This window comes from Podarcis cretensis (assembly GCF_951804945.1).
Source record: "Podarcis cretensis genome assembly, chromosome: 3".
Taxonomy (NCBI): Eukaryota; Metazoa; Chordata; class Lepidosauria; order Squamata; family Lacertidae; genus Podarcis; species Podarcis cretensis.
Window position 1 is genome coordinate 118,056,385 of NC_137172.1, and position 22,181 is coordinate 118,078,565.

A 22,181-nucleotide genomic window follows, 5' to 3' on the forward strand; every position below is an offset into this window, starting at 1 on the left:
AAAAAAAAATCTAAGCAACTTAATTTTTTTATTTTGGATTTTTTTAAAAAAGGGGGGGTCGTCTTATACATGGAGATGTCTTATACACAGAAAAATACGTACATTGCATTTATATCCTACTTTTCCCCCTGCAAGGAACTCAAAGTGGCATACATGGTTCTCCCCCTTATTTAATCCCCACAACAAGCCCTACGAGGTAGGTTAGGCTGAGAGGCACTGAGCAGTCTCTCAGAAAGTTCCTTTAGTAGGCAGAGTATATATAATCTGAAGAAAACAATAAGCAACCCTCCCCCCAGTTTATGTGTTGAAAAATATGACATATGTATTCAGTTCTTCCCTGTATAATAGATGTCTTAATTTTAGCCTCGTGTTATGAGAAACCACAAGAGTTGGAGAAAGTTGAACTCAGTCATTGATTTTGCACTTTCTGCTTTGCGCTACCATTGTACTGTAATCACTTCCTCTTTTGGTAAAGTGAGTATGTGGCTTGTAGTCGCACGGGACACAAGAATCGGCTGGAGGAAGACAGTGTTAAGGAGGCCTCTGCAAATGGAGAGACCTCTGAAGTTTTCAGGAAAGGGTCTTAAAACACACCACCTTTACCCCCTCCCCCCAAAAGAAATCTCATTAGCAAATTAGCCGTTAATTCCATCTTTTTATTACAATAATTCTTCAGCTGAGCTTTCTTTCTTATATACTAGCCTTATCTTATTAGTATACAGAACTCATAACATTTCAACCAAAGAGGAACACCCTAGTCTAAGAGACGCTAAGGAAGAACTTCTTGGCCTGGAGGTAAACTAGGAGGAGACACTCAAATTTGAGATGGGTGTGTTGATGCGTGAAAAAAGCACTGTGTTGTGCCGTGACTATAAGGCAGAACACATGAGGCAGAAATCATTTACATTTGAGCACAGATATATTTACCATGAAGAACAATTTGCCCTTCCAGTACTGGAAAATGGATTCCGAAACACATTGTGCTTGAAAGGTAGATGTAGTCAGAATTAACAATTCAACAAGAACTGCAGTGTGCCCAATAATGGAGCAATTTGTCATGTACTAACTGCATTCTGGACCAGAATAGATGCTATGGAGCAAAGATGCTTGTTTGGTCATGAGTCTGTCATCTACATTTAAAGCAAAAGGGGGACATGATGTTAAGGGGAAACCGAACCCTTTCCCATTTTGCTTTCTCACTTCACACATGACCTGATTCACTTCAGATATGCGAAATGTGTGCCTGAAGCAACATAATGCAGAAAGTAAGGTGGGGAAGAGTTCAGTTAACGGCATCTGCATCCACCTTATGTTGTGAAAATAAGATCTCCAAACCAATCTGTGAAGAAGCATGGCTACCCAATAATGTCTACTTTGAACTCCATGGGAGCATTTAATCAACTGGGAAAGCATATTAAAATTTGGGGATACAGATGGTACATTGCAACTAATTGCAGCAGAACATATAAGGACTGCTGATACAGTCAGTATCTCTGCTGCGATGCAGAACACACACACACACTCCTACACATTATGCCCTTACTTTCATTACAGGTTCAGAAATATCAAAGACACTGTATAAATGCATTTGATACATAACATAAAACAGATTAACAAAACCACTGGTTTCCAGGAATCTTATTAGTATATTGCTCCCCAGTACACAGATCAATGCAGCAAATCAATTTCATACCAAGGTTAAAAGTAAATATACAATCCAAAGCTTGTTTACTCAGAAGTAAACCCTACAAAAATCAATGGGGCTTACTCCCATGTAAGGATAGAAGAAACTATCAATTTTAGTTCTCTCAATTTCTCACTGTTCCAATAGTAAATTCAATTCTCTGTGTTTCTGCATCAATTTGCAATTTTTAAAAAATCCTCATCAGTGGCGTAGCGTGGGTTGTCAGCACCCGGGGCAAAGGCAAGTAATTTGCGCCCCCTAACCCCTAACCTCCCGCTGCTGCCAGCTTCTTCTTGCTGCTGCCTGGGCTGGGGTATTTACAGTAAGTTAGCCACGGCGGCGGCGGGTCCGTGTCAGGTGATCTGAGGCAAGTTGCCGCTGGCACTGCCGCCCAAACGATGCCGCTTGCCCGGAGGAGGAGGGCAGAGAGGCAAGGAAAATGCAACATGGCCCAGCAGCTGCAGCGGCGGCGGCGGCGGGGCTGTGAGGAGGGGCTGCCTGGCGCGCCCTCCGCGGCCCTGACGCGCGGGGACTGCGGCGAGCGCTGAGCGCCGCTGCCTGCCAGACGCCTTCAGCCCGGACGTGCGCACAGCTCGTCGGTTCCGCGAGACAGGGGGCTCTGCTACAGCCTGCGCCCGAGGCTCTTCGGTGACTCCGGAGGCAGCGAGCGCAACCCCCCCCCAGATGTTGCACCCGGTGCGGCCGGCCCCCCCTGCACCCCTCACGCTACGCCACTGATCCTCATGAAAATTCTTCAACACTTTCTCCTAATAAACACATTTTGGTATGCAGTTTTGACTAATGTACAGATATTTGCAAGCAATATAATCCTAATGTAATGCATTTTTGTATGTTATTTTTACTAATATATTCGTTTTGCACATCCGTGCCCCCCCCCCCCATATATGCACTGGCTGGATTGAGAACGGCATTGTAAAATTCAAATACTTGTGAATTTTGAAGGTTGGCTATGTTTTGGCTCTTGTACTGTTTCAGAAAATGCACATATGATTAATTTGGCTTTAAATGCAAACTGAATCGAATTTCTCCCCCAACCCTGTTCTCAGGTAAGTGGAGTTTAGATTGTAGCCTAAATCCATAGCAAAGGTAGAGAAGCCAAATCTGATTCATAAGGTATTTGAGTTCTGCTGTTTTTAGGACCTGTAAATACATTCATTTCATGTAAGCAGAGACGTGAAACAAGGAATGGCCTCACTCAGAATCCATTTTCAAGGCAAAAATGCACTTATACACTATATAAAAATTGTCCAAGTTTTACTATTAGACACCCCACAATTCTAGTTCAAACCATAGAAAGTAAACATCAAAAAATCATGACGACATCACTTGAAAACAATTTATGGCATTATGAAAAAACAACAACAAAAAGCATGCTAGCCGAGTCCTAAATGAGAGACAGCTTTGTTTGTATAGCATTTAATGGGCCCCAATGGGAGCAGGAACAGCTGTGTAAAGCTTGGTTGTCCAATTTTTCCTCTGTATTTACACGTTACCCTTGTTTTATGGGTTGAAAATGCCCAGGGAGTCTACAGACATGCAGTCTGATTATTCACAGATCTCAACATACTGGGTTTATAAAACGGCATCTGGGCTGTGCAGTAAGCATGAGTTCAAACACTAAAACCAAAGAAAGAAAGAACGTAAGGGAAGAAACTGAACATTGTTATCCTGAGGTTGATTACTATGGGGCCAAGAAGGCAACTTCTATTATATTTTAATCTGTTTCGTGTGACTAAGAAAATGTGTATGATTCCTACCCAGGGAAGTACAGTGGTACCTCAGGTTAAGTACTTAATTTGTTCCGGAGGTCCGTACTTAACCTGAAACTGTTCTTAACCTGAAGCACCACTTTAGCTAATGGGGCCTCCTGCTGCCGCCGTGCCGCCAGAGCACTATTTCTGCCAGAGCATGATTTCTATTCTCATCCTGAAGCAAAGTTCTTAACCTGAAGCACTATTTCTGGGTTAGTGGAGTCTGTAACCTGAAGCGTATGTAACCTGCAGCGTATGTAACCCGAGGTACCACTGTAAAGGGAGGCAGGAAACACTGTGTAGCTTTAAAACAAGTCATGTTGATTGGATTTGGAGTCCCAATAATGGCTGGCCACAGGTTTCCTACCCCTAAAAGAGACTTATATAATTTTTATGTCACTGATCTTCCTAATGGACTCTGCATACATATTCTCCAGTTGTATTTGCTCTTTTATATCCTTAACTGTATGGCTGGCAAAGATATAGAATTCTAAGTTCTATGAATCAGTGATGCCTTTGGTGCCACAAAGACATCCGTTTTATGCAAAACATGGAGTGGAATTTACCTAAATAGAGCACTTGCCACAAAGAGAATGAATGGTAGCAGAGAACATAATTAGTGTAATCCTGATGAACAGGAAGCGGCTGTGCTCTGTTGCAGGACTTGGTGTACTAGGGCAACTATTAAAAAGTCAACCCAATAAAGTTACACTGTGTCCCATGTTAACTGATAATTTAAAAGGAACATTAAGTAAGCATTTCTGCTTAACCTCTGGCCTCTATTAATAACTGCACCTGTAGAAACAAGCCAAGGGTATGGGTGGGCAAGGAAGTAGAATTTCAGCTAAAATTTCAGGCGTCTGCTTTCTACTCTTGTGTACCTGTAGGGGAATTCTAAGTTCCCGTACTGGACAGTGGCGTAGCGTGGGGGGTGCAGGGGGGGCCGGACGCACCGGGTGCAACATCTGGGGGTTAGGGCTAGGGGGTGCAAATCCACTGCTTAGGGGGCGCAAATTACTTGCTGAAATATACTCAGAGTCACAAAGTGATTTCATGCTCTTTATTCAGCTCATAGTGGTGAGGAGGAATGAATGAAAGTCCCCTCAAGGTATCTGCTTTATATACATTATTTACACAATGGGCTGCACATGATTGGCTAATTCCGGAATTCTACTGTAAGCCAATCAGGTTGTGGATTCACTTCTATCTGGAGCATGATTGGGTAGTTCCTGCCAACCAATCATACTGCTGCATTGTTCTAGGACCAATCAGACTGCTGCATTCTGAATCCTATTGTTCTAGGACCAATCAGGCTGCTGCCTTTTGGATCCTATTGTTCTAGGGCCAATCAGACTGCTGCAGTTTGGATCCTATTCAACCCAGTACATAACACCCCTCCCCTCTAAGTTCCAGTCCTGCCCGGGAGGTCGCATTCATAGTCCTCGAGGTACGCCGGCGGCCTACGTGTGCGTTGCGGCCTGGGGTGTTCCCTGGTCCGGGGTTCAGGTTCTGGCTCGTGTTCCAAGGATGCTGGCTGTGATGGGGCTGTTTGGTCTGGCGCAACCGGCTCACTCAGTCGTGGTTCTGGTTCCAGTGTCCTTTTGGCCTCGCAGGTCCTCTCTGTATTTAATGATTCTGCCTCTCCTGCTGGCCCCTCGTGCTCTATGGGCCTCACTGCCCCTCTGTTTCCTTGGGACTCCTCTGCCCTTTCCTCTTCCTGGTTTTCTCCTGGGAATCGTCGCCGTATCTGGTCGCAGTGGCGGCGCCAGCATTGCCCCCCATCCGTTAGCACCTCATACGACACGGGGCCAGTGACCCTGGTGACTGTGGCGGGTACCCATGCTGGGCCTGCCCCAAAATTCTTTGCGTACACTGGGTCCTGAGCCTCGAAGGTCCGGGGGTTCTTGCCTTCCCCCACCACTGCCTCATCCTGAGCTCTATCGGGGTGAAGGCGGTCCAATCTGATTGCAAGGCGCCGACCCATTAGTAGTTCAGCGGGGCTCCGGCCAGTCGTTGAGCTGGGGGTGCTGTGCTGTGCTAGAAGGAATGTGGCAAGGCGGTACTCCCAATCCCCTTGTGTCATACGGCGAAGGGTGTCCTTGGTGGTCCGCACCATGCGTTCTGCTTGGCCGTTGGTGGCAGGGTGGAATGGCGCCGAACGGATGTGGCGGATGGCGTTCTGCGTTGTGAAGGTTTGGAATTCTCCTGACGTAAATGCAGTCCCGTTGTCTGAGACAAGAGTGTCAGGGAGCCCGTGGGTTGCAAACAGCCTGCGTAGTACCCGGATGGCTGCGGACGTAGAAGTGGACGGTACCAGTGCGACTTCCAGCCATTTGGTGTAGGAGTCCACCACTATGAAGAATGTTTTCCCCTGAAAGGGGCCAGCGAAGTCCACATGCAGGCGTGACCATGGTGCTCGGGCGGACTCCCAGGACTGGACTGGGGCCCTTGGGGGATCTGGGCGGGATTCTTGGCAGGCCTGGCAGTGTTTGACCCAGGCCTCTATCTCTCCATCGATCCCTGGCCACCACACATAACTCCTGGCAAGGGCCTTCATTCTTACTACCCCTGGGTGTGTCTCGTGTAGGGCTGTGAGGACCCTTTTGCGGAGGGGCTGGGGAACAACGACCCTGCTTCCCCATAACAGGCACCCCTTGTGGGCCGACAGTTCATGTTTGCGGGTTGTGTAGCCGGCGAATTCTGGCCCGGGGCTGCTGCTGGGCCATCCCCTCCACACCCAGTCCAGGACCCGGGAGATGACCCTATCTTTCTTGGAATGGTGTGCAACTTCTTGTGCCTGAATGGGGCGGTCAGGAAGCAGCTCCAGGCTCATAACCTCTTGTGCAGGTGCTGGGTCGGGGCCTGTTTCCGGTAGTGGTAGCCTGCTGAGGGCGTCCGCATGGCCCATCGCCTTCCCCGGACGGTGAATCAGTGCATACTGGTAGCTGGCAAGGAAAATTGACCACCTGAGGACACGAGGAGACAGCACTTGGGGGGTCTGCTTTTCAGGGGCAAACAAGCCAAGCAACGGCTTGTGGTCAGTCACCACGGTGAAGGGCCGCCCGTACAAGAAATCATGGAATTTTTTTACTCCCTTCACGATTGCCAGACCCTCCTTGTCGATTTGCGAGTAGTTCCGCTCGGTTGCGTTGAGTGTCTGGGAAAAGTATGCCACTGGTACCTCTCTTCCATCCGGGAGTTGGTGTCCCAGGACAGCGCCAATTCCATAGGGCGAGGCGTCGCATGCTAGCACCACCGGCAGCCTCTCGTCGAAGTGTGCCAAGACCGAGTTTGAGACAAGCAAGTCCTTGACTGCCTGGAATGCGGCCTCCTGGCGCTGGCCCCACACCCAAGGGGCCCGCTTGTCCAGGAGTCTGTGTAGGGGCTCCGCTACCACCGCCTTGTGGGGAAGGAAGGAATGGTAAAAGTTCAATAGTCCCAAGAAGGCCTGAAGTTCAGTCTTGTTCTTGGGTGCTGGGGCATCACAAATGGCCCGTACCTTGTCCCCAGTCGGGTGGACCCCTTCTGCGTCCACCATAAATCCCAGAAAGTCCACCTGAGGCACTCCTAGTAGACATTTTTCCCGCTTCACCTTGAGACCCGCCGTCTGGAAACGGTGCAGAACGGTGCGGAGGCGGTCCTCAAACTCCTCTGGTGTGGGCCCGGCAATCAACACATCATCGAAGAAGGGGGTGACGCCAGGAATCCCTTTAAGTAGAGAGTCCATTAGATTCTGGAATATGCCTGGTGCCACGCTGATACCGAATTGCAGCCGCTTTACCCTGAATGCTCCTCTGTGCGTCACAATCGTCTGTGCCTCTGCTGTGGCCTCATCTACTGGCAGCTGTTGATATGCTTGGGCCAAATCCAGCTTGCCAAAAATTTTCGACCCAGCCAGGGTGGCAAGAACATGGCTGACCACTGGCACTGGGTATGCATGGGCCGTAAGGGCCTTGTTTATGGTACATTTGTAGTCTGCGCAGATGCGGACCGAACCATTAGGCTTGACGGGTGTGACAATTGGGGTTTCCCAGGGGGCATTAGGCACCGGCTCCAGCACTCCTTGCTCCACAAGCCGGTCCAATTCCTCGTCTATACGGGGTTTCAGGGCGAACGGGACCCGGCGGGCCTTGAGCCTGACCGGTCGTACTGTGGGGTCAAGCTGTAGAGCAATGGGGGGGCCCGTATACTGTCCCAATTTCCCATCAAAAACCCCCGGAAATTCCTTGCATATGGCGTCCACGTCCACTTGTAAGCTAGTGTGGTTCACCCCGGTGACGGCTAGCCCCAGTGGTCCAAACCATGCCAATCCCAGTAAGCTAATGTAGGGGCCCTTGACCACCAGCAATTCCAGTTGCCGCGTCCGCCCTCGGTATTGCACCCTGAAGGTCCCCACCCCCATTGTGGGGACCTTACGTTTCTGGAAGTCCCGGAGGGTGAATGGGGCCGGCCTGAGTTTGGGACCCCCAGTAGGACAGAGTTTCCTTAAGGTCCTTGCCGAGATTATGGATAGAGTTGAACCCGTGTCAAGCTCCATGCGGCATGGGGCCCCCTCTATCTGTACGTCAACATAAATTTTCTCTACGTTGGGGTGGGGCAACTGGTATACCTGGAAGTCCGTGAGCTCAGTCGAGTTGCCTTGGTGCATTGGGCCCCGGGACCTGGGGCTCTTGGATTGGTCATCTGATGCCTGGCATCGGGTGGGCCGAGCCCGACACACCCGGGCGATGTGTCCCGATTTTCTGCACTGCCTGCACTCTGCGTTGCGGAAACGGCAGGTCCTCCTCTCGTGACTTTCTCCGCAGCTTGCGCAGTTCCCTCCTTCTCGTCGAGGCAGCTGTGGTATGTGGGCTGCTTGAGTGCGCTGCTGTACTCGGTGCACCTCCTCCCTGTTGGATCCTGAGTCGTCGGTGAGGTCTTCATGGTGGACCCTCGGTTGGGATGGCTGGCTCGGCCGTGCCTCTTGCGTCGACCTCTCGGCAGCTTCCGTTGCCAGGGCCTCCTCCAGAGCGACCTGGAACGTTAGGTCCTTCTTAGCGTAGAGGCGTCGTTGCAGCTTCTCATCCCTCAGGCCACCGACGAGGCGGTCACGAAGCATGTTCTCCAGTTCTGAGAAGTTGCAGCACCGGGCGGCTTGGCGGAGAGAGGTCACAAACCCAGTTATGGTTTCCCCAGGGGCTTGCCGCTTTGCGTAGAAGGCATTTCGACGAGCCACCACTGAGGGCTGCGGCGAAAAGTGCCCCTTCAGCTGTTCCATTATTGTTTTGTATGGAACAGTAGCGACGTCTTCAGGCGCAAGGAGAGCCCGGGCGATTTCAAACGTCTCCTCTCCGCAGACGCTGAAGAATATTGCCCTCTTCTTGGCGTCTTCTTCATCGGTGACCCCTTTGGCTTCTAGGAGGAAGGTGAAACGGGAGGCGTATGCTTCCCAGTCTCCAGATGCTGGGTTGAACGGCGAAAAGCTGCTGTTGGTTGCCATTCTGAGTTCCTTGTGTCCCGGAGCTGAAGCCTGGATACACGGTGCGAGGCAGCGATGCGGCAGGTGGCGGTGCTGCGGTGCTATGTGTGGCAGTCAGCTCAGCGGGATCCCACCTTCGTCGCCAGTGAAATATACTCAGAGTCACAAAGTGATTTCATGCTCTTTATTCAGCTCATAGTGGTGAGGAGGAATGAATGAAAGTCCCCTCAAGGTATCTGCTTTATATACATTATTTACACAATGGGCTGCACATGATTGGCTAATTCCGGAATTCTACTGTAAGCCAATCAGGTTGTGGATTCACTTCTATCTGGAGCATGATTGGGTAGTTCCTGCCAACCAATCATACTGCTGCATTGTTCTAGGACCAATCAGACTGCTGCATTCTGAATCCTATTGTTCTAGGACCAATCAGGCTGCTGCCTTTTGGATCCTATTGTTCTAGGGCCAATCAGACTGCTGCAGTTTGGATCCTATTCAACCCAGTACATAACACCCCTCCCCTCTAAGTTCCAGTCCTGCCCGGGAGGTCGCATTCATAGTCCTCGAGGTACGCCGGCGGCCTACGTGTGCGTTGCGGCCTGGGGTGTTCCCTGGTCCGGGGTTCAGGTTCTGGCTCGTGTTCCAAGGATGCTGGCTGTGATGGGGCTGTTTGGTCTGGCGCAACCGGCTCACTCAGTCGTGGTTCTGGTTCCAGTGTCCTTTTGGCCTCGCAGGTCCTCTCTGTATTTAATGATTCTGCCTCTCCTGCTGGCCCCTCGTGCTCTATGGGCCTCACTGCCCCTCTGTTTCCTTGGGACTCCTCTGCCCTTTCCTCTTCCTGGTTTTCTCCTGGGAATCGTCGCCGTATCTGGTCGCAGTGGCGGCGCCAGCATTGCCCCCCATCCGTTAGCACCTCATACGACACGGGGCCAGTGACCCTGGTGACTGTGGCGGGTACCCATGCTGGGCCTGCCCCAAAATTCTTTGCGTACACTGGGTCCTGAGCCTCGAAGGTCCGGGGGTTCTTGCCTTCCCCCACCACTGCCTCATCCTGAGCTCTATCGGGGTGAAGGCGGTCCAATCTGATTGCAAGGCGCCGACCCATTAGTAGTTCAGCGGGGCTCCGGCCAGTCGTTGAGCTGGGGGTGCTGTGCTGTGCTAGAAGGAATGTGGCAAGGCGGTACTCCCAATCCCCTTGTGTCATACGGCGAAGGGTGTCCTTGGTGGTCCGCACCATGCGTTCTGCTTGGCCGTTGGTGGCAGGGTGGAATGGCGCCGAACGGATGTGGCGGATGGCGTTCTGCGTTGTGAAGGTTTGGAATTCTCCTGACGTAAATGCAGTCCCGTTGTCTGAGACAAGAGTGTCAGGGAGCCCGTGGGTTGCAAACAGCCTGCGTAGTACCCGGATGGCTGCGGACGTAGAAGTGGACGGTACCAGTGCGACTTCCAGCCATTTGGTGTAGGAGTCCACCACTATGAAGAATGTTTTCCCCTGAAAGGGGCCAGCGAAGTCCACATGCAGGCGTGACCATGGTGCTCGGGCGGACTCCCAGGACTGGACTGGGGCCCTTGGGGGATCTGGGCGGGATTCTTGGCAGGCCTGGCAGTGTTTGACCCAGGCCTCTATCTCTCCATCGATCCCTGGCCACCACACATAACTCCTGGCAAGGGCCTTCATTCTTACTACCCCTGGGTGTGTCTCGTGTAGGGCTGTGAGGACCCTTTTGCGGAGGGGCTGGGGAACAACGACCCTGCTTCCCCATAACAGGCACCCCTTGTGGGCCGACAGTTCATGTTTGCGGGTTGTGTAGCCGGCGAATTCTGGCCCGGGGCTGCTGCTGGGCCATCCCCTCCACACCCAGTCCAGGACCCGGGAGATGACCCTATCTTTCTTGGAATGGTGTGCAACTTCTTGTGCCTGAATGGGGCGGTCAGGAAGCAGCTCCAGGCTCATAACCTCTTGTGCAGGTGCTGGGTCGGGGCCTGTTTCCGGTAGTGGTAGCCTGCTGAGGGCGTCCGCATGGCCCATCGCCTTCCCCGGACGGTGAATCAGTGCATACTGGTAGCTGGCAAGGAAAATTGACCACCTGAGGACACGAGGAGACAGCACTTGGGGGGTCTGCTTTTCAGGGGCAAACAAGCCAAGCAACGGCTTGTGGTCAGTCACCACGGTGAAGGGCCGCCCGTACAAGAAATCATGGAATTTTTTTACTCCCTTCACGATTGCCAGACCCTCCTTGTCGATTTGCGAGTAGTTCCGCTCGGTTGCGTTGAGTGTCTGGGAAAAGTATGCCACTGGTACCTCTCTTCCATCCGGGAGTTGGTGTCCCAGGACAGCGCCAATTCCATAGGGCGAGGCGTCGCATGCTAGCACCACCGGCAGCCTCTCGTCGAAGTGTGCCAAGACCGAGTTTGAGACAAGCAAGTCCTTGACTGCCTGGAATGCGGCCTCCTGGCGCTGGCCCCACACCCAAGGGGCCCGCTTGTCCAGGAGTCTGTGTAGGGGCTCCGCTACCACCGCCTTGTGGGGAAGGAAGGAATGGTAAAAGTTCAATAGTCCCAAGAAGGCCTGAAGTTCAGTCTTGTTCTTGGGTGCTGGGGCATCACAAATGGCCCGTACCTTGTCCCCAGTCGGGTGGACCCCTTCTGCGTCCACCATAAATCCCAGAAAGTCCACCTGAGGCACTCCTAGTAGACATTTTTCCCGCTTCACCTTGAGACCCGCCGTCTGGAAACGGTGCAGAACGGTGCGGAGGCGGTCCTCAAACTCCTCTGGTGTGGGCCCGGCAATCAACACATCATCGAAGAAGGGGGTGACGCCAGGAATCCCTTTAAGTAGAGAGTCCATTAGATTCTGGAATATGCCTGGTGCCACGCTGATACCGAATTGCAGCCGCTTTACCCTGAATGATCCTCTGTGCGTCACAATCGTCTGTGCCTCTGCTGTGGCCTCATCTACTGGCAGCTGTTGATATGCTTGGGCCAAATCCAGCTTGCCAAAAATTTTCGACCCAGCCAGGGTGGCAAGAACATGGCTGACCACTGGCACTGGGTATGCATGGGCCGTAAGGGCCTTGTTTATGGTACATTTGTAGTCTGCGCAGATGCGGACCGAACCATTAGGCTTGACGGGTGTGACAATTGGGGTTTCCCAGGGGGCATTAGGCACCGGCTCCAGCACTCCTTGCTCCACAAGCCGGTCCAATTCCTCGTCTATACGGGGTTTCAGGGCGAACGGGACCCGGCGGGCCTTGAGCCTGACCGGTCGTACTGTGGGGTCAAGCTGTAGAGCAATGGGGGGGCCCGTATACTGTCCCAATTTCCCATCAAAAACCCCCGGAAATTCCTTGCATATGGCGTCCACGTCCACTTGTAAGCTAGTGTGGTTCACCCCGGTGACGGCTAGCCCCAGTGGTCCAAACCATGCCAATCCCAGTAAGCTAATGTAGGGGCCCTTGACCACCAGCAATTCCAGTTGCCGCGTCCGCCCTCGGTATTGCACCCTGAAGGTCCCCACCCCCATTGTGGGGACCTTACGTTTCTGGAAGTCCCGGAGGGTGAATGGGGCCGGCCTGAGTTTGGGACCCCCAGTAGGACAGAGTTTCCTTAAGGTCCTTGCCGAGATTATGGATAGAGTTGAACCCGTGTCAAGCTCCATGCGGCATGGGGCCCCCTCTATCTGTACGTCAACATAAATTTTCTCTACGTTGGGGTGGGGCAACTGGTATACCTGGAAGTCCGTGAGCTCAGTCGAGTTGCCTTGGTGCATTGGGCCCCGGGACCTGGGGCTCTTGGATTGGTCATCTGATGCCTGGCATCGGGTGGGCCGAGCCCGACACACCCGGGCGATGTGTCCCGATTTTCTGCACTGCCTGCACTCTGCGTTGCGGAAACGGCAGGTCCTCCTCTCGTGACTTTCTCCGCAGCTTGCGCAGTTCCCTCCTTCTCGTCGAGGCAGCTGTGGTATGTGGGCTGCTTGAGTGCGCTGCTGTACTCGGTGCACCTCCTCCCTGTTGGATCCTGAGTCGTCGGTGAGGTCTTCATGGTGGACCCTCGGTTGGGATGGCTGGCTCGGCCGTGCCTCTTGCGTCGACCTCTCGGCAGCTTCCGTTGCCAGGGCCTCCTCCAGAGCGACCTGGAACGTTAGGTCCTTCTTAGCGTAGAGGCGTCGTTGCAGCTTCTCATCCCTCAGGCCACCGACGAGGCGGTCACGAAGCATGTTCTCCAGTTCTGAGAAGTTGCAGCACCGGGCGGCTTGGCGGAGAGAGGTCACAAACCCAGTTATGGTTTCCCCAGGGGCTTGCCGCTTTGCGTAGAAGGCATTTCGACGAGCCACCACTGAGGGCTGCGGCGAAAAGTGCCCCTTCAGCTGTTCCATTATTGTTTTGTATGGAACAGTAGCGACGTCTTCAGGCGCAAGGAGAGCCCGGGCGATTTCAAACGTCTCCTCTCCGCAGACGCTGAAGAATATTGCCCTCTTCTTGGCGTCTTCTTCATCGGTGACCCCTTTGGCTTCTAGGAGGAAGGTGAAACGGGAGGCGTATGCTTCCCAGTCTCCAGATGCTGGGTTGAACGGCGAAAAGCTGCTGTTGGTTGCCATTCTGAGTTCCTTGTGTCCCGGAGCTGAAGCCTGGATACACGGTGCGAGGCAGCGATGCGGCAGGTGGCGGTGCTGCGGTGCTATGTGTGGCAGTCAGCTCAGCGGGATCCCACCTTCGTCGCCAGTGAAATATACTCAGAGTCACAAAGTGATTTCATGCTCTTTATTCAGCTCATAGTGGTGAGGAGGAATGAATGAAAGTCCCCTCAAGGTATCTGCTTTATATACATTATTTACACAATGGGCTGCACATGATTGGCTAATTCCGGAATTCTACTGTAAGCCAATCAGGTTGTGGATTCACTTCTATCTGGAGCATGATTGGGTAGTTCCTGCCAACCAATCATACTGCTGCATTGTTCTAGGACCAATCAGACTGCTGCATTCTGAATCCTATTGTTCTAGGACCAATCAGGCTGCTGCCTTTTGGATCCTATTGTTCTAGGGCCAATCAGACTGCTGCAGTTTGGATCCTATTCAACCCAGTACATAACACTTGCCTTGCCCCGGGTGCTGACAACCCACGCTACGCCACTGGTACTGGAGGTCAATAATAAGAAGGTATGAATCTATAAACATTTATTGCATGTCCAAGGTGGCAACCCCTATGCAGAAGTCGCTACAAAGGATTCAGATGCAAAGCGAGCATAGATATAGCAACCTAAAATCATAAAACCAACCCCTTCATTATGTTAGTTCAACACAGAAAGTATTTATTTTTTTCTCTGAATAAATTTTTATTAAATTTTCCACCATAATAACACAAACCACAAAGCAAAATGATACACAAAAACAGAAAAGAAAAAAGAGAAGGGGGAAAAAAAGGAAGCGGGGGAAAGGGGGGGAACAATAAACAAATAGACAATAACAACAAACTTAATTCTTCACAAATCCAACCTTGTAAACATCTTGGTTGACTTCCTCAAATCCCTCCCTTCTGAGTTTCCTTGTAATTTAAAAGTAACAGCTTTCCAATATCATTATTAAACTAAAACAATTTCCAATTATAGTCATCTTATTCACTTTTCTTAACATTGTAAATCCCACTTATTTAATTATAACTTAGTTTAATCCTAGGCCTATTTGTTTCTTTCAAGTAATTTCTAATTTTTTATATTACAATATTTGTTCAAATAGTCCTTGAATTTCCTCCAGTCCTCTTGAAACGCCTCTTCTTTCTGGTTGCGGATTCTTCCAGTCAGGTCAGCTAGCTCCTCATCTTCATCTGCCAACCTTCCACTGTTGGTAGTTCTTGTGTTTTCCAATTTTTAGCAAGTAATATTCGAGCGGCCGTTGTGGCATACAAAAATAATTTAACATCTTTCTTGGGCAATTCTAAGCCTGTTATTCCAAGGAGAAAGGCCTCTGGTTTCTTAATAAATGTATATTTCAACATTTTTTTCAGCAGAAAGTATATTTTAGCGACACTAACCAATTAGCAGTTTACACCTTTTGACATGCGCAGTTAGTCTCATTTTTTGCTACCCTATTTTACATCTTCAGCTAGGCACAAGTGCTTAATCTACAATTCTCTTTGAAGCTGCTACAGCATTTGTTGCATTCTCCATCTCCTGATGTTTCTAATGTTTTCTTATCTGTAACTTAGCTTGCTTCAATCATGTCAAATATGGCCTTGTTTTCTTTCCACCCAGCAGTTTCTCTTCAATGCAACTTAACTAAACAATTTAACAATTTTGGCTCCCACACATCTTTCATTGAAGGTCTGCCCCAAGTTGTTGAATGGAACCTAATAACTTTGCATGGATTGCAGCATTAAGGTGCAGTCCCACATAGTTTACTACATTCACATCCCATTGAAACTGATGGGGAGTAAACATGTGCTCCTCATGGCCATTTCAGTTGTCTTGTATGCAAAAATAAATAAATCACACACCTAGGAAAGCAAGTCCAATCTTAAACTGTGATCTAGGACCAGTTTTTGTCAGTACAGTGGTGCCCCGCAAGACGAATGCCTCGCAAGACGAAAAACCCGCTAGACGAAAGGGTTTTCCGTTTTGGAGGCGCTTCGCAAAACGAATTTCCCTATGGGCTTGCTTCGCAAGACGAAATGTCTTGCGAGTTTTTCCGACTTTTTTTCCTCCCCCCCCCCTTTTTCTAAGCCGCTTATCTGCTTATCCGCTAAACTGATAAGCCGCTAAAAGCCGCTAAAAGCTGCTAATAGCGCTAATCCGCTAATCCGTCAATGGGTTTGCTTTGCAAGACGAAAAAACCGCTAGACAAAGAGAATTGCGGAACGGATTCTTTTCGTCTTGCGAGGCACCACTGTATATGGAAACATCACAGCTGCAGACAGCCAGATTGTTGACATCACATGATGCGCCTATCTGTGGGAAAGAAGAATTTCCCAGGAAGTTCACAGGCTGGAAAAGGCTCTGTGAGGAGTGTAATTTGAAACCTTCCAACTGCGCATGTACAGGAAGTTTGTCAGACTTGCTAGAAGAACTGAACTGAAAGGTCGTGTTTTTCTCTAGTGCTGTAATGTCAGAAATAAACATCAGGTAAATAGATTTCTGACTATTTTTCTTTCCCCTGCGGAAGCAGGAGGAGGGGGTGTGCATTTTTACCCACTCTTGGGGAAATGTCGCCTATCAATATCTCCCTGGTCTGTCCGGGAAGTCAGCCAGAGGAAGTTACCGGTAAGCAAGCTCTGGGGACAGTGAGAGGGGCCAGCCTCTGTGGAGGGGGCTTGCAAACCAACAGTTTTAGGACACTGGATGCATTTGAAATAATTCCAATGGACAGGCTCTGGGCAGTGGCGTAGCGTGGGGGGTGCAGGGGGGCCGGCCGCACTGGGCGCAACATCTGGGGGTTGGGATTAGGGGGCGCAAATCCACAGGTTAGGGGGCGCAAATCCACGGGTTAGGGGGCGCAAATTACTTGCCTTGCCCCGGGTGCTGACAACCCACGCTATGCCACTGGCTCTGGATATTTTGGTGACCAAGCAGGAGCCAAACCAAGAACAATAGGAAAGGCACCAGAGTCTGCATTTAGCATTCAATGCAGCAGACCAACATATTTCACAATATCCTGCCTCATTTTGGAAACCTTGTATCACCAAGATGATATAAATTGTATTAGTAGCCCTAATGCACCTAAGGTACTGTACATGCCAGCAGAGGAGCCGGCGGAATATAACCCTCTTAATTTCCCAAACTTTTTAGCAGCCTTCAAAATGTATTTGTTTACTTTTCTTTATTTTTCACCTTCCCTCACGGAATTCTGCTCTGATACAAGCCTACCCATACAGAGTGATCACCTTTCGATGCCATCCTCCAACTTCTCCTCTCACCTGGGTGCTGATGAGAAGAAAAGGCTTTCATGGGGGTACACTGCTTGTGGAAAGCTCTTGCCATAAAAGTTTGCCTGGTGCCTACTTTGATGTATTTTCAAGGTCCACTGAAGACCTTTCTGCCCATGCCTTTTAACTCATTTTTATCTGTTCTGATTACACTGCTTTTATCAGCCATCTTTGGACTTGATTGTTGGTTTATTATGCAGTGTGTTCTGTAGTTTGTTCTACCTGTTTTATTTGCCCGCAAAATATTTTGTATTGATGTGTGGCATATAATTTTTTTTTTTTACATATATAAATCAAGAAGAAAAACTTGCTCCATGCCCAAATCTTGCTTTGCCAACTCTAAAGAATGTTAACATCTCTCTATGCTGGTTGTCAGGAGACGGGTACACTAAACATGGAATTATAATAAACATTAGCCCAATGTTTGTGGAGCTTCAAAAATGGCTCACACTGTGAGCCTTTCCAGACCATTTAAACCTTGTAGGAGTTGCATAATTCCTGCACTATTGCTTAAGGTCGGTGACTAAGATGGCAAAAGAACATTTATATGTTCTTTCTTTGATCCGCTGTCACTGCTAGTTAATTGTAGCCTGCAAAATATCAGGCATGCAAGTCCAAATTATTCAGCACCTACTTTTGCTTTAAAATCTAACAGTTATGCTGGAAAAGATGGCAAGTAAAGGAAATGTGGATTGGAATGGGATTTTAAGTGGGGGCTGGTTTAAAATAGAAAATACTGGTAATTCCCGTTGAAATGGAGTTGGAAGTCATAAAGAGAAAGAAGATTTACCAAACTAGATGGAATGCTTTGTACATTTTTAGCACACTGTTGAATCAGCCATGGTGTACAACAGCTAGAAGGTTTAACGATTTCAGTGATATAACTGACTACACTGACTACTAAATAAATATCTAGTTATGATAATAGTACAGGGAGTTCAAGGGACCTGGATTTAGTTCTAATGAATCATGGGAAGGAGGCCAACTACTGCAAAGCAAACACATATACAGACACCAACCTAATTGTTTGGGTACTGCAACAGTGCAGCAGCAAATTTGTGGAAGATCACTTGCTCTAGTGAACGGAAAACACTGCACAGAAAAAGAATCACAGCATGAAGACAGCATAGCTCAGCTGTACTGAAAAACTCCAGGCCCCCCCAGTAAAGCACCATGCTCAATTCAAAGCACTTGTCTTAATGGTTAAAGTACTATATGACTTAGAACTGAAATACTGTACCTGTCTTCTTTCACATCTTGTTGTTGTTGTTGTTGTTGTTGTTGTTGTTGTTGTTGTTGTTGTCGTTGTTGTCGTCCTTCTTCTTCTTCTTCTTCTTCTTCTTCTTCTTCTTCTTCTTCTGTTTCTTACTGCTTTGTTAGACACTCTGGCAATATAATATTGGTACAATGGATAGTATGGTGCAAAGGGGTGCAGACAGGGTTGGAGTAGGCAAGGCAATCCCCTTCCCTCAGAGCATATGCAAGTATTTTCTGTTCCCACATATGGCCCAAAGCCTGGGGCTGCAAATGAACATCAGGCAATTAGTCTGACAGCACACACCTATAAATCCCATTGCGTTCAATGGGGTTTTTACTTCCCAGGGAGTGCGTTTAGAATTACAGCCTTCTTTCAACAATATAGGTGGATAAAATTATGATTTACAGAACAGTTCTATTGTACTATATTTTATAAATAACCATGTGGGGGTGGTAACTATTATGCTTATTTCATGTGTGGTTAAGAAAGGGAAAGTGGTGGTGATTTACCAAACTCATCCAGAGTTTGTTGGGATTCAGAACTTACTGGGTTAATTTTGTTCTGAGTTGTGCCTCCCATTCTGACGTGTGGAAGGAGGGAGGAGCTCTACTTGTTGTTCTCTCTTTGTCTCTGAGAGAGACGGACGCCATGAATGCTAGCAGTCCAGGAGAATCTGAGAAATGCTGAGCTGTAAATATTTTGCTGCAATAAAGAACTGATGAATTTGGACACACAGGTGCTTGGTGTGTTTGTCTGGATCTGAAGCAGACTGCAACAGTTTTGATCCGCTGTGTTTTTTACTCTGCAAGGCGAAACCGGAGAGCAGAAGGTCTGCGCAGCTTGAGACCTGGGAAGTGTGCCGGACCGCATTATACTGGGGCTAATTGGGGCCATAAAGCAATTAGCTGGCCAGTGCCAATTAAGATTTCGTCACAGGTTATGGGGGACCTAATTACCGCTAATAAAACTGTTGCTGAGAGTCTGCCGGTGAGCTTTGAAGTCAGCTTTGATCAGCTGGGAAGACGCTATCGAAGCGGAGCGGAGGTCTGCGTTCTGTGTTTTGCCTGCTGCTAAGAGGCAAGAGTTGCTGAGAGCTGAGAGCTGAGAGAGCAGCTGAAGAATCGGGTGCCGGAGGGCTGACTGGTTTTACGTGAGTAGCAGCTGGGGCCCCGGGAAAGAGGAGAGAATGGCAGACAGCCAGGTCCTTGAGGACGTTCCGCTTGAAAAGCTCACTTTAAGAAGTTGGGCAACCTGGTCCAGAAGAGTAAGGGGTTGGTTTCTGGTTACTGGGCTTTGGGATGTAAGCCAGAAAGAGCCACTTCCCCTGAATCCAGGTCCTGAAGGGACAGACATTGCAGGCTTTGAGGCTGCGTTGCCTGAAGATGGCCAGCAGAGAATGCAAAGAGAGCTTGCTATGCTAAAAGCATGTGTACATGCATCACTCTTGCCCAGTTTGGAGGGCGTAAAGTCAGCAAGGGCTGCCTGGGAGGTGCTGAGAAGTTTGTGTGAAACTTCAGCAGGAGGCCAGGGCCCTGGAGAAGTCATGGAGAGCCTGGAAATGGCTGTAGCCCCAGTCCCTGAGGTGCAAGTCGGGGCAGAATGATCTCTTCATTCTTAAAACGTCTCTGGAGGGTGAGGGGAAGGTTGAGAAAGCACAAGCCCTGCGTGCTACAGTTCCCACTCATGTTTCATGTTCTTGTGCGTGGCATAAGAAGACAGCACATGCTTGTCTTGAAGAACTACAGCTAATTGGGGTCATAAAGCAATTAGCTGGCCAGTGCCAATTAAGATTTCGTCACAGAGTTGCTTTGTTTGGGTAGAGGTTGGAATACAACTCTATGTCCCAATTTAGGATTGCATCTCTTTGACCACATGAAGTAGGTTTCATATATTTGCCAGGAACAAGGTGGAGTTGGAATTCTCTATACATAATGCACTATACATCCATAAATCAATGGTTAAGGTTACACAAAGCTCACAAGCCATCTTTAATTATACTGACAGCCTACTTACTATAGCAATAACTTATTCTTTGAAACATAAAAAATGAACTACAGACCCTCATCCATTACTCTGGAACCTATTTCAATCATTACATAGAACGCCAAGATCATAAACTAAAAATCCCCCCACTATACTACTGTTTTCCCAATGTTCTCATCAAACATAGAAAGATAAAAATAATGTGACTAGGCATAAAAATACCTGGCTATTGCAGAAGTATTAAATTTCAAGTAGATGCCCTACTATAGTATTACTAAGTATTAAATTTCAAGTAGATGCCCTACTATAGCATGATCTGGAAGCATGTACTATGTCCTCCATTAATATACTATTATTCTTCCTCTCCTTTACCTGTAAGCTTAATTTGAGACTTAATGTGGGGGTTTTTTGTCTCAATACTTAGAAAGTAAAAAATCTTTCCACATTTGCTATTTCCCCGTGAACATACATTTTAAAAAACAATATTTGAGGGCAGCTGTATTCTCAGTTTTGGGGGATCAAAACCCTTTTCCTGGACAGCAACCCATACTGTATCTGAATAAAGCAACAATACTATACACAAGTTATCTGGCAGTAAGCTCAATTGGACTCAATGGGACTTACTTCTGAGTAGGCATATATGGGTTTACACTGTAAAATCTTTTGAAGAACAGTGGTCTCAAATTTGGAGTGGTACACTTGCCTTTTTCAGAATTATAAACCCTGGGGTTATATTTCACATTACTACCTGTAAATGAACAAATACTTTGACACAGCTGGAAATCCTGGCTTGTTAGAGTTTAGGTATACCTATTAGATATTTATTATGATTACAATCTTATTACAATTTATTACCTGCTCTTCATCCTACAGTCCTTAGGGCAGTCTACAATGATTAAAATACAATACTACAAACAGTTTAAAACAACTTAAAATTACACATATAAAGCACATTTGCTGAAAGCTGCATACAGAAGGTGGTGGAGCGTCTAAGGGTGCTGGAACAACCAAGAAGGCCCCCTCCACTGATCTTAGTACACAAGAGGATGTGTAGGGTAGGAGCAGTATTTGGGGTATTACGGGCTTGAGTTGCTTAGGGCCTTAAACAATAACGTGAGCACCTTGAATTGGGCCCAGGAATGAGCTGGCAATCAGTGCAGCTGTTTAAAATGTGGGTTATATGAGCTCTGAACAGAACCCAGCCAATATTCTGGCCACTGCATTGTGGACTTGTTTCTGAGTCACCTTCAATGGCAGTGCCACATAGAATGCCTTACAATAATCTAATCTGGAAGTTACAGAATGCACATAGAATGCATTACAATAATCCAATCTGGGGTACAGTGGCCTAGTAATCTCAGCCCCAAAAGGGGCCGTAGCGGGTGAACTAGCCAGAGCTGAACTAGCCAGGGTTGATTTCCTGTTGAACTTAATATACTGCTATATTTTCTCCAACAGTGGAAGAATGGCAGATGAAGATGTTGGACTTTTTGGAGTTGGCTGACCTGACTGGAAGAATCCGCGATCAGAAAGAGGAGGAATATCAAGAAGAGTGGAAGAAATTTAAGGGCTATTTAGCTAGATATTTGAATATAACATAAGTAGAATTACTTGTAAGTACCAAATTGGCCTAGGATTAAAATATGTTGAATTTTATAACATTATGCACTGAAAATATTATGAAAAGGAAGGAAGACAGAAATTTGAACAAGTAAATTTTATTGAAAAAGAGATATCGGAAAACTGTTACAATGAGATTTATTGAAATTCAGTTAGGAGGGATTTGAGGAAGTCACTTAACAATGCAAACTAAATTGGGCCTTTAACAGTTAGGTGTTTATATGTTTGTTTGTTTTTATTTCTAATACTGTAAATTTTTTTGTGTGTGTTTGTTTTAAATTTGGAAAATTAATAAAAAAAATTGAAAGAAAAAAATATTTTCTGACAACGCCAACACCCAGCCTTAGCCAATACCCTTTTATGTTTATTCCATTCAGTGATGGTTCTGTAAAACTTTCTGTAATGGTAATGGTTCTATAAAACTAGAATTAAAAGCTTCCTCTTTGTGATCTCTGCCCTTGTAATTACTTCTTGTTCAGCAACC

General features: G+C 48.2%; 1 long non-coding RNA gene across 1 annotated transcript; it reads left to right on the plus strand.

Annotated features, from left to right (window-relative positions):
• Nucleotides 1-379: 379 nt before the first annotated feature.
• On the plus strand, nt 380-22,146 carry LOC307212747. Its single transcript, XR_013837168.1, has 2 exons — nt 380-795; nt 21,536-22,146. It is a non-coding gene; the product is annotated as an uncharacterized lncRNA (long non-coding RNA).
• The last annotated feature ends 35 nt before the right edge of the window (nt 22,147-22,181 follow it).